The 18,301-nt window shown below is 34.5% G+C and overlaps 1 protein-coding gene across 2 annotated transcripts in view; it reads right to left on the bottom strand.

Annotated features, from left to right (window-relative positions):
- The window catches only part of Cad88C (cadherin 88C), a 331,106-nt gene that overhangs the window by 120,825 nt on the left and 191,980 nt on the right, over window positions 1–18,301 (bottom strand). Inside the window, exon 1 of one of the 2 annotated variants that reach the window (XM_081729423.1) lies at window positions 3,350–3,450. The exons of the other annotated variant lie outside the window; for it this stretch is intronic. The gene's annotated coding sequence lies outside the window, so the exon portion shown is untranslated. Of the gene's footprint in view, window positions 1–3,349; window positions 3,451–18,301 lie in introns of those variants that run through there. 2 annotated transcript variants of the gene reach the window in all.

Genomic DNA, 18,301 nt, shown 5'->3' with positions numbered 1-18,301 from the left:
TGGATACGACATTGTCCACCACAAACTTACTTGGCCGGAGATCGAACCAAGTATCCCACGTACCAGAGATAAGCGTTCTAATACTGAGCCACCGTTCCCCCTCCCCCGATACCCTTCATGTAGGAGGTTATGTGGAACTAGTCTATCTATCTATAAACATTTATCGAGGCCACTGAAATTTGAGCAGGAGAATGTTAAAAACATTACCCTCAAGTTTCCTGTTTCAGGTATATTGACGCGACCTAAAGAAAGAAAGAATTAACTGTAAAAATAATGAACTTTTATTACAGTTTAATTAACTTCATACATAAAATGGCTGTTTATGGCTTTAATTTATATTAGGAGAATATTTGAAACTAACAATAAAATGTTTCCCGACCGGAGTAACGAAATGCAAGCGAAATTCTATACGGAAACAAATATAAGTTTGTACTTGTTTCTTGATTTATAATGCTTTTTTTTTTCTTGTCTGCCCGTTTGAATTGAGGCAACCCGTATGTCAAATGTATATCTTCCAGGAACTCGATTGCGGTGTTTAGGCAACCAACACAGTTCATGTGATATGTTGGTTGCATATCTTACATTTGCTGGCACCCACTGTAATTCCAATTCGAAATCCAACAAAGATAGCCATCTTTGGACTGAACAGAGGACTCATAAGTACTGAAAATTGTAAACGCATTATTATTATTATTATTATTATTATTATTATTACTATTATTATTATTATTATTATTATTATTATTATTATTAATATTATTATTATTATTATTATTATTATTATTATTCGTAGAATCCACTACCGGAAAACAGGAATGAGATCCAAGATAGACCCTGTTCCTTGAATACTAAATTCATATCAAAAAACTATTACCGTTTTCGCTCCATGCAAATCAATATTGAAACCGGAAGTACTAGTAAATTTTAACTACTTTCGGTGTCCGTAGAGTGTTGTGAGTGTTGCTTATACGTTGTATTGAGATCAAAAAGTCGCTTGTCGCTATCTGTTACCGCGGTTGCTGTTCTGTAGTGATCAAAGCTAAAACCGGAAATTATTGATTTCTATATAACTTCCGGTTTCAATACAGGATTAACGGAGTAGACTAAACATATCAGGAGAACGTTGAGTCAACTGCAAAACAGAAAAAAAAAAACTTTTCGATATCTTTTTACCGTTTATGCTCTTTGGAAATCAATATTGAAACCGGAAGCAAGGGCGCCGATTTCTCTATAAATTTGGAGGGGGGAGGGCTTCAGAAGCAGACGGCATCTGTATATGAGAATTTTAAGACAAATTGCATTCAAATTATGTCAAATATTGTAAATTCACAAATACAATGTTGGGGCCACATAAGCTTTTGGGGGTACAGGGGCCCCCTAGGATCGGCGCCCTTGACCGGAAGTACTAGTAAATTTCAACCACTTCTGTTTTTGGTAGTGTGTTGCGGGTTGTGACGGTATGCTCCCTTAAGGCGCTGAATCAATTTTAGAAATTCACTTGTCGCTATCTATTACAGTTTTAATTCTATGCGATGAACATTGAAATCGAAAATGGCTAATTTGAACCGCTTCCAGTTTTAATAGATGGTTAACATTGGAGATGGAACGCTGAGTCGATTCGGCTGGTTTCTGAAAGTATTAGTGGATAAGAACACCTATCAGTATTCATTAGAAGGTGGATCTGTACGATTTTTGGATTTCTTACAGAATTTGGAAAGTGTGGGAAAGGGGGATAGCGCTGGAAATGTAATTTAGATTGGGTGTTAGCAGTGGCGTATCAGAATTCAAATTCTCCATACATAAGACATGATAATGAACAATTAGTATTTCTTAAACTAGATTTTGGTAGCTGTAATAGAACTTTTCTTTCCTTCTTTCATCATTGTTTTTCCAAACTAGCATAGGTCCTGCCTATGCTACTGAGTATTGTAATCCTTTCATTTGAGAAAAATATAAGAATTCTCCCATACTATAATTCTTCAAAGTACTGTACCTTCACGGGACTACATCTCTATTTCGTTATTATTTCCATTCTACTCAAACCTCTAATGCCTCATTCGAGGCTAATGAAGAAAGTGATCATGATAACGAACGTAATGGTGGAATAGAGATAATGGGAGAAAACGGGAGAATCTGAGGAAACCCACTCACATGATGTCTGTCCATCATAAAAGTCCAATTGGCGTGAGCTGGGATCAAACCAAAAACCTTTAAAACTTACTGTTGGAAAACTCTTTCCTGAGCAGGATTAGCAGATGGCCATCTTCCGAGCTATGTTCGACTATGGCATACTTCCTTTGTGGTCATAGATTTAAATACTTGAACAGTCTACTTGAGATGGAATGAGAGCTCCCGCGTGGCTAAGTGGTTAGTGTATGCGCCATTGGCGTAGGAGATTTGGGTTCTATTCCCGGCGGGAATTTATATGGTTCGGATTCCACGTGAAGTTGTAAGTCAACGTCTTATATAGCGTCGCTGCTAAGAGGAACGCTAAACTAAAAATCAAATCAAGTCAAATTGAGATGGAATCATTATTTCAACTTTCTGTTTCCTTGAATTAACAGAAGACCCGAAAATTTTCATTGTGGGAGAGTCAGCCCAGACGCTTGTTTTATTCTTAAGAAAGAGGACATGTCCAGGTTAAAGAGAATGTTTAGTAACCCTGTATCATACAGCAGTCTTAAAATCATTTAGTTCCATAGGTTCTAAATGCAGAAATCATGAACTGCAGAAGTTCTAAAGTTTAGGAAATAAAATCTTTAAAATTCGTCCCATGGTTATGCCTTGTGGGCTAAAGAAAACGGTGATGATGAGAAATGAATGAAATGGTTGAATGAAGAAAGCAGGAGAACTCCGAGAAAACCCATACACATGGTGTTTGTCCACATAAAACCCATTTGGAGCGAGCTGGGATCGAACCAGAAACCCGACGCATCAGAGGTGAACACTCTACCATTGAGCTACCGCGGCCGCCCTGAAATTTAGGATTTGTGTCCATATTCTTAGAACTTCCGCATTTTAGGACTGATGAAAGTTATTCTCATGGTTTACCATAATACTCAGCAATTCTTGCTGGAATTGATATATATATATATATATATATATATATATATATATATATATATATATATATATATATATATATATATATATATATATATATATATATATATATATATGCATAGAATATTGATCGATTTTTTTAAAAATACGTAATTATTTAATCCTTTTATGAAATCTTAAGATTTTAGAGTAGGTATACGTAAATTAGCTGACACAAGTTGATACAGAAGCGGAACTACTGACTGCGGTAGTGACACAAACATACATAAGTGTAATCGTTACTTACATTTTCCATTCTCAGGTGCTGACTCATAACCACGATCACAGCAATAACCAGAGCACTGCAACACAAGTGAGAGAGACTGAATATACTGTACCCTGTATGTGACAACCGACCACTGCGGCAAAGACAAAACATTCAGCTAACGAAACAACACACTTTCACAATGTCGCCACAAAACCACAATGGCATTTTCTTGCTGCTTCGACAAATTACTGTCTGAGTTAACCTAGTGGTTTGTACTAATATAAGAAGAAGAAGAAAAAATACATTACGGTACACTACAAGTAAACACATTCTAACATATTCCTTTCCACTTTTTTTTTCTGAGAAACGAAGAACCATATTTCTGCAATGAACCTTCAAAGTAAAAAAGATTGAAGCTTAAAAAAAACTGAATGATTTTTTTGAATGCCTCATTTTTGTGTCATTTTTTTAGTATCAAACACTCTTTAACACTACCTGGGGCTGCGGTGGCTCAGTGAAAGAGCGTTCACTTGTGGTGCATGGGGTCCCTAGTTTGATCCCAGCTCGCGCCAAGTACTCTTTGTGGTGGACAAATACCGTGTGCATGGGTTTTCTCGGGTTCTCCTCTTTCCTTCCACTTTATTCATTCCACCTTTGTATTCATTTGTCATCATCACTGTCTCCTTTAGCCTAGCCGGCATAATCGTCGGACGTAAACCTGAAGAATTCCATTTTTCTTAACATTTCCAGGAGTTTATGTAAAGGATTGAGAGCCAGGATGAGTCATCTTAACTTTCATTTTAAAACATGAAGAAAAGAAAGACTAAATATCACATCCATTTAGTGATTAAATTTAGGCTATCTATCTATATATTAAAATACTAGGTTTATATGTTTGTACGCAATCCTTTCGACAATGAGATCTCAAAACTACAAGTGCTAGAAACGTGCCGTTTTCACTGGTCGATTCCAAATTTTGTGTAGATTGTTCAGTTCTCATTCAAAGTTTTAAAAACCATGTCGTTGCTGTTCTATTCAACGTTTTAGGGTCCGTTTCGAGCCAATAAGATTAACATTGTTGCAGGCCGAAACTACTACTAGGCAACCAGTGGAGAAGCTATGTATGGCGGGTTGACGGACATTGCAGGCGTGTTGCTAAAATTGCATGCTGGCAATTTGAAAGACCTCAAGAGAGACAGTGAGGCGTACTCGGACGGATATGGATTTATTAGTAAAAATATTTCCACTCGATATTGTGTTACTTCTACAAATTTGCTACAAAATCATTCCTACATCTACTCATAGGAATTCACTTCCTTTGTGAGTCTCCTATCATTTACTTGTGTGAGTAACGAGACATGCACAGTGGGAAGGAGGTTCATGGTCATAATAGAACGATGCGCTGAGTAGACACGGCAGGTTCAGCTAGTACGTATATTAAAATGCTAGTTTGATATGTTTGCCTCCTAGGAAAAGTTTATATGTTTGTCTTCAATCTGTTCGACAATAAGATCTCGAAAACCACAAGTGCTAGGATCGTGCCGTTTCCGCTGATCAATTCCAAATTTTGTGTAGATTGTCTAGTTTCAATTGAATATTTTGGAAAAGTAACCGTTATTTCTATATTACATTTTTATGGATGCACTGGAAGTGTTGACATTTTAAAAATGTATATCATATCCTACGAGTTATATATTCCAACACAACATTGTTGCATACAGGGGTTGTATATCTCTCAGGAGTTTGCTTAATGGTCAAATGATAATGAAAAACTAAGTATAACCATTTCTCCAGGCTAAGATGTATCGTTATTGTTTTTTTTTTTTTTTGGCCAATATCATTGACATTATAATTAATTGTGTATGTAATGTATTTACTTATTACGGTACTGCATGCAAGAAGAAAGAAAACACTGATCATACATGAATTAGAAACTCCAACCAGAATGACGAGACTTTTACAAAATTTATAAGACGAGACCAGACTTTTACAAATTTTACGAGACGAGACCAGACTTTTACAACATTTACAAGACGAGACAAGACCGTTACAACATTTACGAGACGAGTTACAAGACGAGACAAGACTTTCACAACATTTACAAGACGAGACGAGACTTTTCCAATATTTACGATACGAGACGAAACTACAAAATTTACAAGACGAGACAAGACTTTTACAAAATTTACAAGACGAGACAATACTTTTCTAATATTTACAATGCGATACGAAACTACAAAATTTACGAGACGAGACTTTTTCAAAATTTACAAGACGAGACAAGACTTTTACAGAATCTACAAGACCATACGAGACTTACAACATTTACGAGCTAAGACTAGAAAATCTCAGTTCTCTCTCGTGTCGATTTGTGAGCAGCACTAATAATAATAATATGGCTGGTTCGTGTACCTTTGGAGAACGTGGTTCCGGCTACGATTCATGGTGGAAGATTTATAATAATAATAATAATAATAATAATAATAATAATAATAATAATAATAATAATAATAATAATAATAATAATAATAATAATAATAATAATAATAATAACACAATCGTCCACTTTCATTAATCACTCGTCTCCTTTACCCTAGAGGGTATAAGTATGGGACGTTAAACTAAAAAAAAAAACATTAACTAACCCTAATAAAAGGGTTAATGGAGGTGTACTTTAATATCATTTTCACGTTTATAATGGTCGTGGTTCTCGGCTACTATTAATTTTAATGCTACAAAAAAGAATCGATTTTGTCACAACACGTGGAGAAACAATAAAAGTAAATTTGGTCCCAGAAAATAAGGCCAATTAACACAACTGTTTAGTTGTATAAAGGTACATGCATTTTTTTATTTTTTTTTTACATTTTTCACTGTATTTAACTATTACCTTTGGATGAACAGCCAAACCAAACTAAGTGAAAAAAAGAAAAGGAAACCAAATGCTTGTCAAAAAGTTATAGCATCATTGTCTTTGAGGTTAACGCCCCTTCTAAAGAATATGAAGACTAATTAGATGACGACTTTTTATTGCCTTCATTACTTCAAAAACAGCTTCATTCAGCGAAAAAAAAGCTTCATTGATATAATTAAGCAATTTCTATTTGAACCTTTCCGAATTCTTAGCTTTATAATCCTTCGCAATAACTATACACATTATATATTTATTTATTTATTTATTTATTTATTTGCCTGTTTTGCATACAAATGAGAGTATTCTCGAGCACGCATACAGTTGTCAAAATTACAAAATAATTACATATATGGTATAGAAAAAAAACTTAGATAAAATAATACATACATAACTATGACTTTTATAAGCTTATACAATCATAATATAATTAACAAAGAAAAAAAAACATTTATACATTATCTTCAAAAAACTCATTTACCGAGTAGTAACATTTATCTACTAAGAACTCATGAAGATCCGATTTAAACATAGAATATGATTTGTTTTGTTTTAGAAAGTCAGGTAACTTATTGAAAATTTTTGTACAGTTAATATATACGCTTTTTTGAAAAAACGAGAAATTTTGGGGGATAACATGCAAATTATTAACGAATCGAGTATTGTATTTATGGACGTTACTGTTTTCTATAAATAAGTGTTTGTTACTTACGGTAAACAAGATAACTTTATATAGATACGCACAAGGTAATGGTAATATTTTTTGTCCTCGAAAGATGGGCTTGCAAGAAGATTTTGGTGACAATCCAAACACAACCCTTAGTGCTTTCTTTTGTAAGCGAAACGTGCTAATACATTCAGTAGAATGACCCCAAAAAATAATACCGTAAGTTATTAAAGAATGGAATTTTGCATAGTACACCGAAACTAAGGCCTCTGTTGTGACATTACCTCTTAGTCTACGGAGGCCGAAACAAATACTACTTAATTTTTTGTTGAGTTGAGAAATATGCTCATTCCAAGTTAGTTTCGAACTTATGGTGACACCAAGAAATTTAGTTGAAATAGAAAAGTCGACTTTTTTGTTATTTACCATTACGTAAGGAATAAATTTATTTTGAAGAGGATAATAAAAATTTAGCAAGGAAGTTTTATCATTGTTTAGAACTAACTTATTGTTACTTAACCAGTTACTTAATCGTGAAAACGCAGTGTTTAGATTATATTCAATATCATGTCGTGAGTTACCTGTAATAATAACATTGGTGTCATCAGCAAATAAAACACATTTATTAGGCAACATTTCATGTGTCAAATCATTGATGTAAATAAGAAAGAGCAATGGACCAAGCACTGATCCTTGAGGTACACCAGTTAGTATTGTACCTTTATAACTACTAAACTTATGCATTTCGCCATTATTTTCGTTCGTAATTTGAACTATCTGATACCTATCCTTCAAGTAAGACTCGATCCATTTATTGGCAGTTCCTCTTATACCATAAAAGCTTAATTTTTTGAGTAAGAGATCATGATTTACAGTGTCAAATGCTTTAGTAAGATCAACAAAGAGTCCAATTGCCCATTTTTTATTATTTATTGCATGCATAACAGTACTAAGAAAATCGAAAATTGCAGAATCAGTAGATTTGCCACTTAAAAACCCATGTTGAGATAATGATATTAGATTATTGGAACGTAAGTAATTCCTTATCCTATTTGACATTACCGTCTCAAAAATTTTTGAAAATACAGATAAAACTGAGATAGGGCGATAATTCTTAATATCGTAACGACTGCCTTTTTTGAACAAGGGAATCACTTTAGCCACTTTTAACCGTTGTGGGAAAATGCCTGATTGAAGGGAAAAATTTATTACATGAGTCAGGTGAGGAGCAATTATCGAAGCAGATTGTTTTATAATAGTGGACGGTACTTCATCAAGACCTGCAGAACTGCTATTTCTCATCTTTCCTATAATTGCTAATATTTCATCAATAGTTACCGGGGTAACAAAAATACATTTTGGATAAGAAGGCATATTTGAAGAACCACTTGTACCAGCTTGGTGGGATAGAGCACCAAGAGCTACCTGAGGAGAAGTTATAAAATAATTATTAAATTTATTTGCAATTTCAGCAGGGTTTGTAATTCTTTTATTGTCAAAAATGACGTGATTCAAATTTGCAATATTACCCTTCTTTGTATGTAGTCCTACCGACTGGTGAATAATATTCCACATAGTTTTAATTTTATTTCTAGAGTTTTTAATCATTTTCGAATTATGCATTTGCTTTGCTGTCTTAATAACTTTCTTATATGTTATCTTATATTTTTTAACGTAATTTCTGAATACATCAGAAACATTTGTATCATTAAGCAGTTTAGCATACTTAATTAAATTTCGTTTGGAATTACGAATACCAGTTGTAATCCAACTCTTCTTAATTTTATTACATTTACTAATTGGCATGAGAGGAAAAGCTACATTAAAACAGTGCAAGTATACATCTAAGAAGGAGTTAAATTTTTCGTCCATAGTGGAAGCTGAATAGATTCCATCCCATGGCTCAAGAGCCAACAAATAACAAAAGTAACTAATGTTACTCGGTGAAAATAACCTTTTTTCAATTCTGGTAGTATTTTGCAACACTGGTAAGTTAGTTGATGGAAGCGATAAGCTAACTAATTGCGCATCATGATCTGAATAACCTGGGTTGAATATTTCAAGTTTGTGATTATGACACTCTCTGCTTACTATTACTTGATCAAGTGCTGATTTTCCAAATCTGGTAGGCGTTTTAACAATAGCTTTGAGATTAAATGAAGTTAATAGGTTTTGTAAATCAGTTTTAACTTTAGTGTTAACCATCCAATTTATATTTATGTCACCACACAAAATGATAATATTGTATCTTTTGCACAGATGGTCAAGAAGAAGTTCAAGATTTCTAAAAAATACCCGTAAGTTACCCGAATTAGATCTATAAATACTACATATACACACTTGATGAGCGAGACTTATTGCAACTACTTCAAAGTGAAGTTCCAGATTGAACATCGATACATCAACTTCATCAGCATTTAATTTATTATGAACGAATATACAAACTCCTCCATGAATCAAGTTAACTCTTGAATAATGACTTGCCAAATCAAAACCTTTTAATTTTACAGATTTAATATCAGTACAGCTTAACCAATGCTCCGTGATGCAAATAACATGTGCAGTTGACAACACTGTCTCAACTAACACATCCATAAAGTCCAACTTATTGCCAAGACCCTGCACATTGTGATGGAATACTTTAAGCTGATTCACTTTACAGTGTTTCACTGTACTGATATCTGTACCGGGTTTTATGTTTCCTACATCACGTAAATCATCTAGCATCGCTATTTCTAACATAAGCCTTTTTTGAGTGTTCCACCCCTGCACATTTTGGTGATATACCTTTATTGGAATTATGTTTGGTTCGTTTTGTTTGTGCTTATCATCACTAAAAAATCATCTGATAAGTTTTTTGGAAGCTTTTTGTTTCTCATTGGTTTCTGTTGTTTTTCTCCCTTCCCATAGTTTGCATTTGGGTCGGTTACAACCTTTGCACTTGAATCTTTACTTTTTACATTTGCACTTGAATCGTTACTTATTGCTGATACCTGGATATTTGTATCGGTCATTACTGGCATATTGGTCTGACCATCAGAGATGATTGGGGAATTAATTTCATGCCATGGCAGAGGAATTGGTTGCAATTTGGTTTTATTTTGTATCATGTCTGCTAGTGTTTTTGCCATTTTTTCTTTACCTATTTTATTTAGGTGAAGCCCATGTCTTGTGAAGCAAGATCTCTCTACATCAACGTCAACAAATGTACAGTTTGTGTATAGCTTCACCCACTTCCTGAGTTTGTTATTTACTCTACATATTTCATCATTTACACAAGAGAAATTGGCTAGATCATGTCTATAAGGTATACCTACTACAATAACATTCACCCCTTTCACAGATTCTAAAAATTTACACATTTCTTTAAATATCTCACCCGATTCATTTTTTGCTACATCATTAGCTCCAGCCCACACCACAAGATAAGAGTTCTTATCCAATTACAAGTTTTGTCTTAAGGATGAGGCTAATTACCTGTACAATGTTAGCTTGTCTTTTCAATATGAAAAGCGTAATTGAAGTACTCGTAGCGAGCATCTATAATTCGACTCAACCGGTATTTGTATGTCTGTCCGTAAAATCAGAGCCGGCCCTAGGCAATTCGCCGTTCCTCTTTCTCTAGAAAGAATAAATCTTAAAAGCCACGATTTTAAGTATCCTACTCCATCATGAACAACGAAGGGGAGGAAAAGTGTACTCGCACTCAGAAAGGCCTAAACACTACAAATACAGTACAATCTTGTTGTATCTGTTTTTCTTCTTTAAATAATAATTTATTATTTTAGTTAAAGATAAAGCAAACACGTCTCCAGAAGAAAGATTGTATTCTTTTTATAGAAATCAATATTGAGGTTCAATCTCAACACATCAGTTAGCAATTCCAGTGCAACTAGTTCTTTTATCTTTATTTCATAATTTTTCTACATATGTTAAAAAAAATTAAAAATTAAACTTGTTTCCACCTTCAATGATAAAAAAAACTTGTTTGTGACAAAGATAAGAATAGTTAAAACTGTGATAACTAACTAAATTGAACAGGTGTTCGCTATTGTTTAAGACTTGAGTTCTTGTATCTGACAATAATTAAGCACTTCATGCTGAGATTTGTTTGACTTTTTGAATTAGCACTGTCCATCTGACCTTAAACTCATGCGGCCTAAACATGATTTATGAACATAGTATTCAAATAGGTCAGGTTAGTAAATTTAACTACCATCGTCATGAAGTTTGTTTCTAACAAGAAATATTTATTTTAAATAATATAGTTATGATACATTTTGCCGCCTCGTGCAAATGCCTTTTGCGCATATGGTTAAGCCCGGCCTGCGTAAAATTTATCTTATTTGAATGAAACTTGGCATATTCCTTTTTCATCCTTAAAAATAAATAAATAAATAAATAAATAAATAAAAAGACTGTATTGTTCAGGGTTGAAACGTGAAACTCTTCGAAAATAAGGTAGGTAAAAACGTGGCAAAATCCACCCCTTGCAAGTTTCTTTCAAAACAAACGTTCGCTGACTTCTATAATGCGCAGCATCACTAGTTAACACGTAATAATTCTAACTTTTATGAAGCAAAGCGTGTGTTTTCATAGGACGCAAATAATTACTTTTATCGGTTGGGAATGATAAGGTGAAGTTATACCAAATGAAAAAAAAATAAATAAATAAATAAAATAATCTCCCTTGTGACTGTGTGTAGCGTTTTTTGGCATGGGACAATCGGGGTTCGATTCCGAGGGAGAGCTAATGTTGTTCGGATTCCTTATTAAACAATAGGTGTATGCCTCATTTGACCTCACTCCTGAAAAATGCTAAATTGTAATCCGATCTAATCTAACATTTGTAGTTAGAAGTTAACTCTCGTAAATTATAAATACTCGAAAATTTCAAATCTTTGAGTTTAACGTCCCACGTTTATGCCCTATTGGCTAAAGGAGACGCTTATTAAACCAAGTAAATGATAATGGAAGAATTGAGAAATGAAAAATGGGAGTACCCCGAGTAAACCCACGAACACGTTGTTGTCCACCACAAACTTACTTTGTCGGGGATCGAACAGAGACCCCATGCACCAGAGGTAAACGTTCTACCAGTGAGTCACCTTACCCCGCACGAAAATTTCGGATATCTCGAAATTCGTAAATTATAAACTAATACATCTTGATATTTCCACACGAAAACCCAATTAGAGCAAAGACTGTTTCAAACTTCACATTTTGTCGATATATATATATATATATATAAGAAACGAATTATTGTTCCTGAACGAGTTATGAATGAAAATTATTCTGTTTGTACGAATTGCATACCAGTGTGATGTATGAATTGAATCCTTTTGTGTCAAACACACGAGAATTAACAAACTTTGTTAAAGAAAGAAAACAAAGGGGGCAAAGGAATTTGCACAAGGAAGTCTGCAATAACTGCTGAACAAAAGTAAATACTAATGTTAATGTTTGAAGTACTGTCATCACCACATGACTGGAAGTATAAACTAACACTGAAATCGCACACAAATTGCATAAACAAAGTATTGCTTATTAGTCTTTGGCTATCTGGAGATTTCGTTCCTAGACCCACGCATTTGGTCAACCTACGACCTCGCATCTCATATTCCAGCCTTTGCTTCTGTTCTTCACATGGCAAGAATATAATTATTTTAAATTAAAAGCCTAAATACCAATTTTCATGCCTGTAACCTTAAAAGGAATTTCGAAATATGACTACCTTATTGCAATAATTGTTCCTTCCATCCTTTATTACAGGGGGGGGGCACAGTGGCTCAATGCTAGAGCGATTACCTCTGGTACGTGGTTCGATTCCCGGCCAAGGGATTTTATGATGGACAACAAGGTGTACATGGGTTTTCTCGGAGTGCTCCCACTTTTAGCATGGATATCTTTCATTAATATACTTTGAATATGCATTACCTCATCCCTCTCACGTTTGTTATTACTGTTAGTAGGGGAGCATATGTCATCCCATAGCAGCTTTCGTGAAGATAAGATGAGAGGGTGATTTTTTGATTTAGAGGAGCCTTCTGATGAATAATTTCGATGGTGTCACTCACTAGTACGTGGCATGTAGACATGATGACGTCATCAAAATGGCGGACAACACGCTTCCAGAAACAGGCATTATCTCCGTTGTTTATGAACCGATTTTCTTTTCTGATAGCTCATTTTAAAGGAAATTAAATTTCCCATAAAAACTGATATGTAAGTATTTCTTCTAAAACTAAAGGTTCAGGAGTTATTTAATAATTTAATGAATTATTGAACAATTGTTTATGAAATAAACAATAACTCCGAAACCTTTAGTTTTAGAAGAAATACTTACCCAACAGTTTTTATGGGAAATTCAATTTCCTTTAAAATGAGCTATGAGAAAAGAAAATCGGTCCATAAACAACGGAGATAATGCTTGTTCCTTGAAGCGAGTTGTCCGCCATTTTGATGACATCATCATGTCTACACGCCACGCACCAGTGAGTGACACCATCGAAATTATTCATCAGAAGGCTCCTCTAAATAAAATTTTAAAAAACACCTCATCTTATCTTCACGAAAGCTGCTACAGAGCATGCTTTTCTTACATATGCTCCCCTACTATGTTTTATAATCCTTCAAAATCTGTTTTATTTTTCCGATGTTTGTAAATATTAGAAGAGTCAAACATAAAATATTAAAATTCTTTTGTAGTTATTTTCTGGCACTAGCCACCAAAGCAATTAACACACACAAAATTATAAAATTTTAAAAAATAAAAAAAATAAATATAATTTAAATGTGCTAGACACCTTCTTGTACCTTTATTATGAAAAATTAAATGATGGTAAATTGATTTAGAACCAAGCGTACAAGCACAGAAAGGCCCTTGTCGCATTGTCCTTGGTTTTTTCTTAAAAAAAAAAAGAAAATGTCCAGCTGACAGTTTAAGGTAGTTACATGTCCTTCAAACACTTTAGTTTTATGGTTATTATTATTATTATTCTGAGATAATTTGAAAATCCACACACAATAGTTATACTCTGGCAAGAGGAGAAGAGGGACTAAAAGACCATTTAATAACAGAAATTGCGCATTATTTTCAAATCCAAATGCCATAAAGTCGACCACAAGAAAGAAATAACCTCAAAGGATATAAAAATATGGATTTCCTGTTTTCGTTCGTTGGTGCCAAGAACGAGTCGCAAAAGAAATCAGCTTAGCACGGCACGGAAAGGACAAGTGCAGAGAATACCATAAACAAAATGACAGAAAGGTGTTGTTGAAGGAGGGAAAATTATATATATTACGAATGATGGGACAATGAAACCAGAGAACAAATGATTACTATTTCTTCTTAGGAAAAACAGATAATATAACTTCACCTAAACGAACAAGAAATGTTCCAACAAAAACTTAGCAGTTTACTTGATTAAAAAAAAAAAAAAAAAAAAACGCAATAAGTAGAAATATGAAGGAAATTAGTAATTGACTCATTTTTTAAATATAGTTGCATTGACCTCAAACAAGGTGCATGAACGCATGCAATAAACCCTAAAACGACTTATACAAAATGATAATAACATTAACAGTGCAGTAATGAATTTTGAGTGACAATGGTATCTTATCCACATGAATGTCGTTGACATGGTATACAATTTGGATTTGATGTTTTTACTATATTTTTTTTAAAAAATGAATATAAGAGGCAAAATTAATTTTATTACTTTTGGTCCTTACATGTCACTTTCTCGTTAAGCATTCTCCGTAATTATCGTCGTTATAGTAATTTAATAAGGTCGCCACATACTAATGGAATAACCTGAATTCAGTAAATAAGAAATAAAGGACAAATCCTGGATCTTAGAATCGCTTCCAGTTATCTGGAATGCAAAAAGGAAAGGAATTCACAACACTCTATGATATGAGCATAGACGGTCGCACAAATACAATGCGTGTAGTTGCATTCATATTAACTCCGGTCTTCATTTTTCCTACAGTAATTACTTTAGTTTTGAATATCTATTCTTCTCTTCTTTCCTTCTTTTATTTTTCTTTTTCATGTTGCTTTTTGTTGAAAAGTCTGATCGCAAGTTCTGAAAATGTCATTGAAGAATTTAAGGCCATGGTTCCATTCAACGGAAGTACGTTGTTATAAAACTCATTTGTACTTATTGTTTTTAAATAGTTTTGAAACATGTAGTCCAGGGGGCGCATTTCATGGTGGGTCCACCAGTGGCGGATCTAGAAAGTAAAAACTGGGGGAGCAGCCAGAACCCAGACTATGATAAGTTTATCATGAGTTTACTATAAACTTCCAAGAATATAAAAATAATATCTCAAATTATTTTTGTCTCTCAAAAACTGGAGGGTCTAGGCTCCCAGGCTAGATCCGCCTCTACGGTACACTAAGTCCAGACCCCTTCAAAATTTTATAATTGAACAAACATTTGTAGACTTTCTTAAGAACTAACTTGTTTAAGAGAGAAATCATTCATGTAGATTAAAGATTTGATTTTTCAGCCTCATCTGTACTCTTTCTTTTCTTATAAAAATAATCTAGTTCTGTCATTTTTAATATATATAAAGTGGCAGTAATAAATAATTACTTATCGTCTTTTCGGGTGCAGAATAAGACAGGTTCAACATTACATAAATGTATTGCCCCCAACCTCCCAAATTACTTTGGACCCCTCCCAGCAAATATTTCTGGGTGAGAGTCTGGTGTAGTCTTACACGTTTAGATATTCTCAGATATTTCCTTCAATACGTCCGTAGTTTACACATATGCGGTTTCTTTATGTATGCAGTTTCTTTTTTAACATATGCATATACATATTTATTACGTACATATTAGTATTTTTCTTTCACTCTTTCTGATCCGTCCATGACCTGCTCCCACATTACCAAAACTCTGCGTCCGAACACATACAACGTACACCAGGAAAGGCCAAAATCAAACTCCGCGTAATCTTCAGCATACTCTATTCTCGTCTCTTCTCACAAGACCCGGTGCAACTCTACATTGTGCATACCCTGTCTGAAGCCACGCCTCCAAGACAAGCAAGTTTGCCCTACAACGAATATATTCAAAAAGCAGCAGCATGTCAAATCTCAGGACGTTTCAGGAGCACACGCATCGCACAGCTTCATAAAATCTTGACCTCCCGTATCTATAAGAAGTCATGCATCAGCAAGACCTAAAATTCTGGAGTTGCCTCCAAAGTGCATCTCAACCAGGACTCTGAGCAATTGGAACATCGCAACCTCCACACAAACTGCAAATAATTATTAAAAAAAGAAAAGAAAAAACGGTTTTCCTGCTAGCTCAAGATAACGAAGACTGCGGCAGTTGCATCTGGATACACTCAAATCTTCGAATACACTCTGGATACATTCATTTCAACAATACCTCCAGAACATGTAAGAGACAAGGGTTATTGGTCCTCAATCATTGATTGATGCACCCACATAACTAGGAACTCACAAACAGGGGCGGACCAAAGGTCGGGCAACCCGGGCAACTGCCCGGGGCACCACAGTCCAAACGAAATTTTATAACGTGCTTTCTACTGACTTTTCTGTTTATATTCTTGTAAAGTAGCGTCAGTTGCATTCATTTTCCATTCCACCATGGAAGACAGTTTCATAATACTAGGAGGGCTGTAGCGACAAATGGAGACATGGCATATAGAAAAAAGAGGGGAGGAGGAGTTGGTATTATTTATAGCGAGCCATGTTCTTTGAGAACTTTACCCAGGGAATGAATGTTATTGGGTTTTATATATGTTACTCTTTTAAAATGGTAGTGGAGGGGGAATAGTATAGTACAGCGTTTCCCAACCTTTTTCAACTTGCGGCACACTACGGGTGTTACTTGGATTCTCGCGGCACACTTATAGATAATATTATTTGTAAATATAAAACACAGTGGTATTTTTGTGTGTGTGTGTGTGTGTGTGTGTGTGATTATTGATCTTCTCACAGAGAAGAAAGCTCTATCACTGGGTTTTCTCCGTGGTAAATCATTATGCTTATTTTTCATTCTAATTTAAAAATAATAATAAAAAACAATTGCAATGAAATATTGGACAGGTTTTTAAAACTACGCTTTCTTTTTTAAAAAGATACGCTTTCTTTTTAAATAACGAACGAACAAACAAATCTCTTTTACTTTTAAATCACAAATGTAGGTAATTTGTCGAAAGGATTGAATGATATTTTAAATTTTCAAGTTAAGAATTAGTCTCCAACAATAAAGAAGCAATAAAGGTCATAACAATGACAACAAATACTTTTTTCAACATTAGAAATGTACAGAACAGTAACCCGATATGAAACTTAAAATTGTAGATTCGTAGTAGAGCTTCATGGTAATCTATATATATAAAAGAGAACGCACAAATCCTTTGTTCCCTCATCACGCTAATACGGCTGAACCAATTTCTTTCATTTTTGGGGGGTTATTAGGATTTGGACCCTAGATGGTTTTTATCATATCACTTTAATTTTTAATTACCAGTGTCTTGAGATAATTGACCATTCAAGTGTCCATAACGTACAAATCCTTTGTTAGTTCATCATAGGTAAAAATAAACGTATTTATATGCAACCCGCATGACCGTGTCACTCGGCGGGTTAACATAAATGACAGGCGATATAATGTTAACATTTACTGCAATCTACTATGGTTTTTATCATATCACTTGAAAGCGAAAAAGTAAAAATTATCTAAGTAACAAAGTTTATTGCGTTCCGGGGTGACCGCAGCGAAGCGGGGCGGGTTAACATAAATGACAGGCGATATAATGTTAACATTTACTGCAATCTTCTATGGTTTTTATCATATCACTTGAAAGCGAAAAAGTAAAAATTATCTAAGTAACAACGTTTATTGCGTTCCGGGGTGACCGCAGCGAAGCGGGGTGAACGCTGCTAGTGTGAAATACAAATATACACATTTCCCTACGTTTTGCAATTTGATTGCTATAAAATTAATAATATTGTTTCGATTCCTCGCGGCACACCGGCGGCCCATTCACGGCACACCGGTTGGGAAACGCTGGTATAGTATATACAGCACTTACTTTTGATTTCTTAGAAACGACACCGCCGCGCCAAAGTATCGGGCTTTGTTGAAAGTACTGTTTAGGAGATGTTATTGTTTCGCTATGTGCAGTTCTTGCCAAATCATTCATTTCGACAATGTTTGTGAAATCGAATATACCACTCTGTAACAACATAGGAGGAGGGGGGTTAGAACCGCCACTACGAAAAAAAAATAATATAGTAATAAACTGTAAAATATAGGTTAGGACTGGGGGTGGGGGGCGCGCCAAAAAGTCACTTTGCCTGAGTAAAAATTTTGCCTTGATCCGCCCATGCTCACAAACTGAAAATGCCAGGACAACCTTGACCT

This window comes from Thermobia domestica, chromosome 10 (assembly GCF_964235325.1).
Source record: "Thermobia domestica chromosome 10, izTheDome1.hap1.1, whole genome shotgun sequence".
Taxonomy (NCBI): Eukaryota; Metazoa; Arthropoda; class Insecta; order Zygentoma; family Lepismatidae; genus Thermobia; species Thermobia domestica.
Note: the sequence above shows the minus strand (reverse complement) of the source record. Positions and strands in the feature narration are given on the sequence as shown.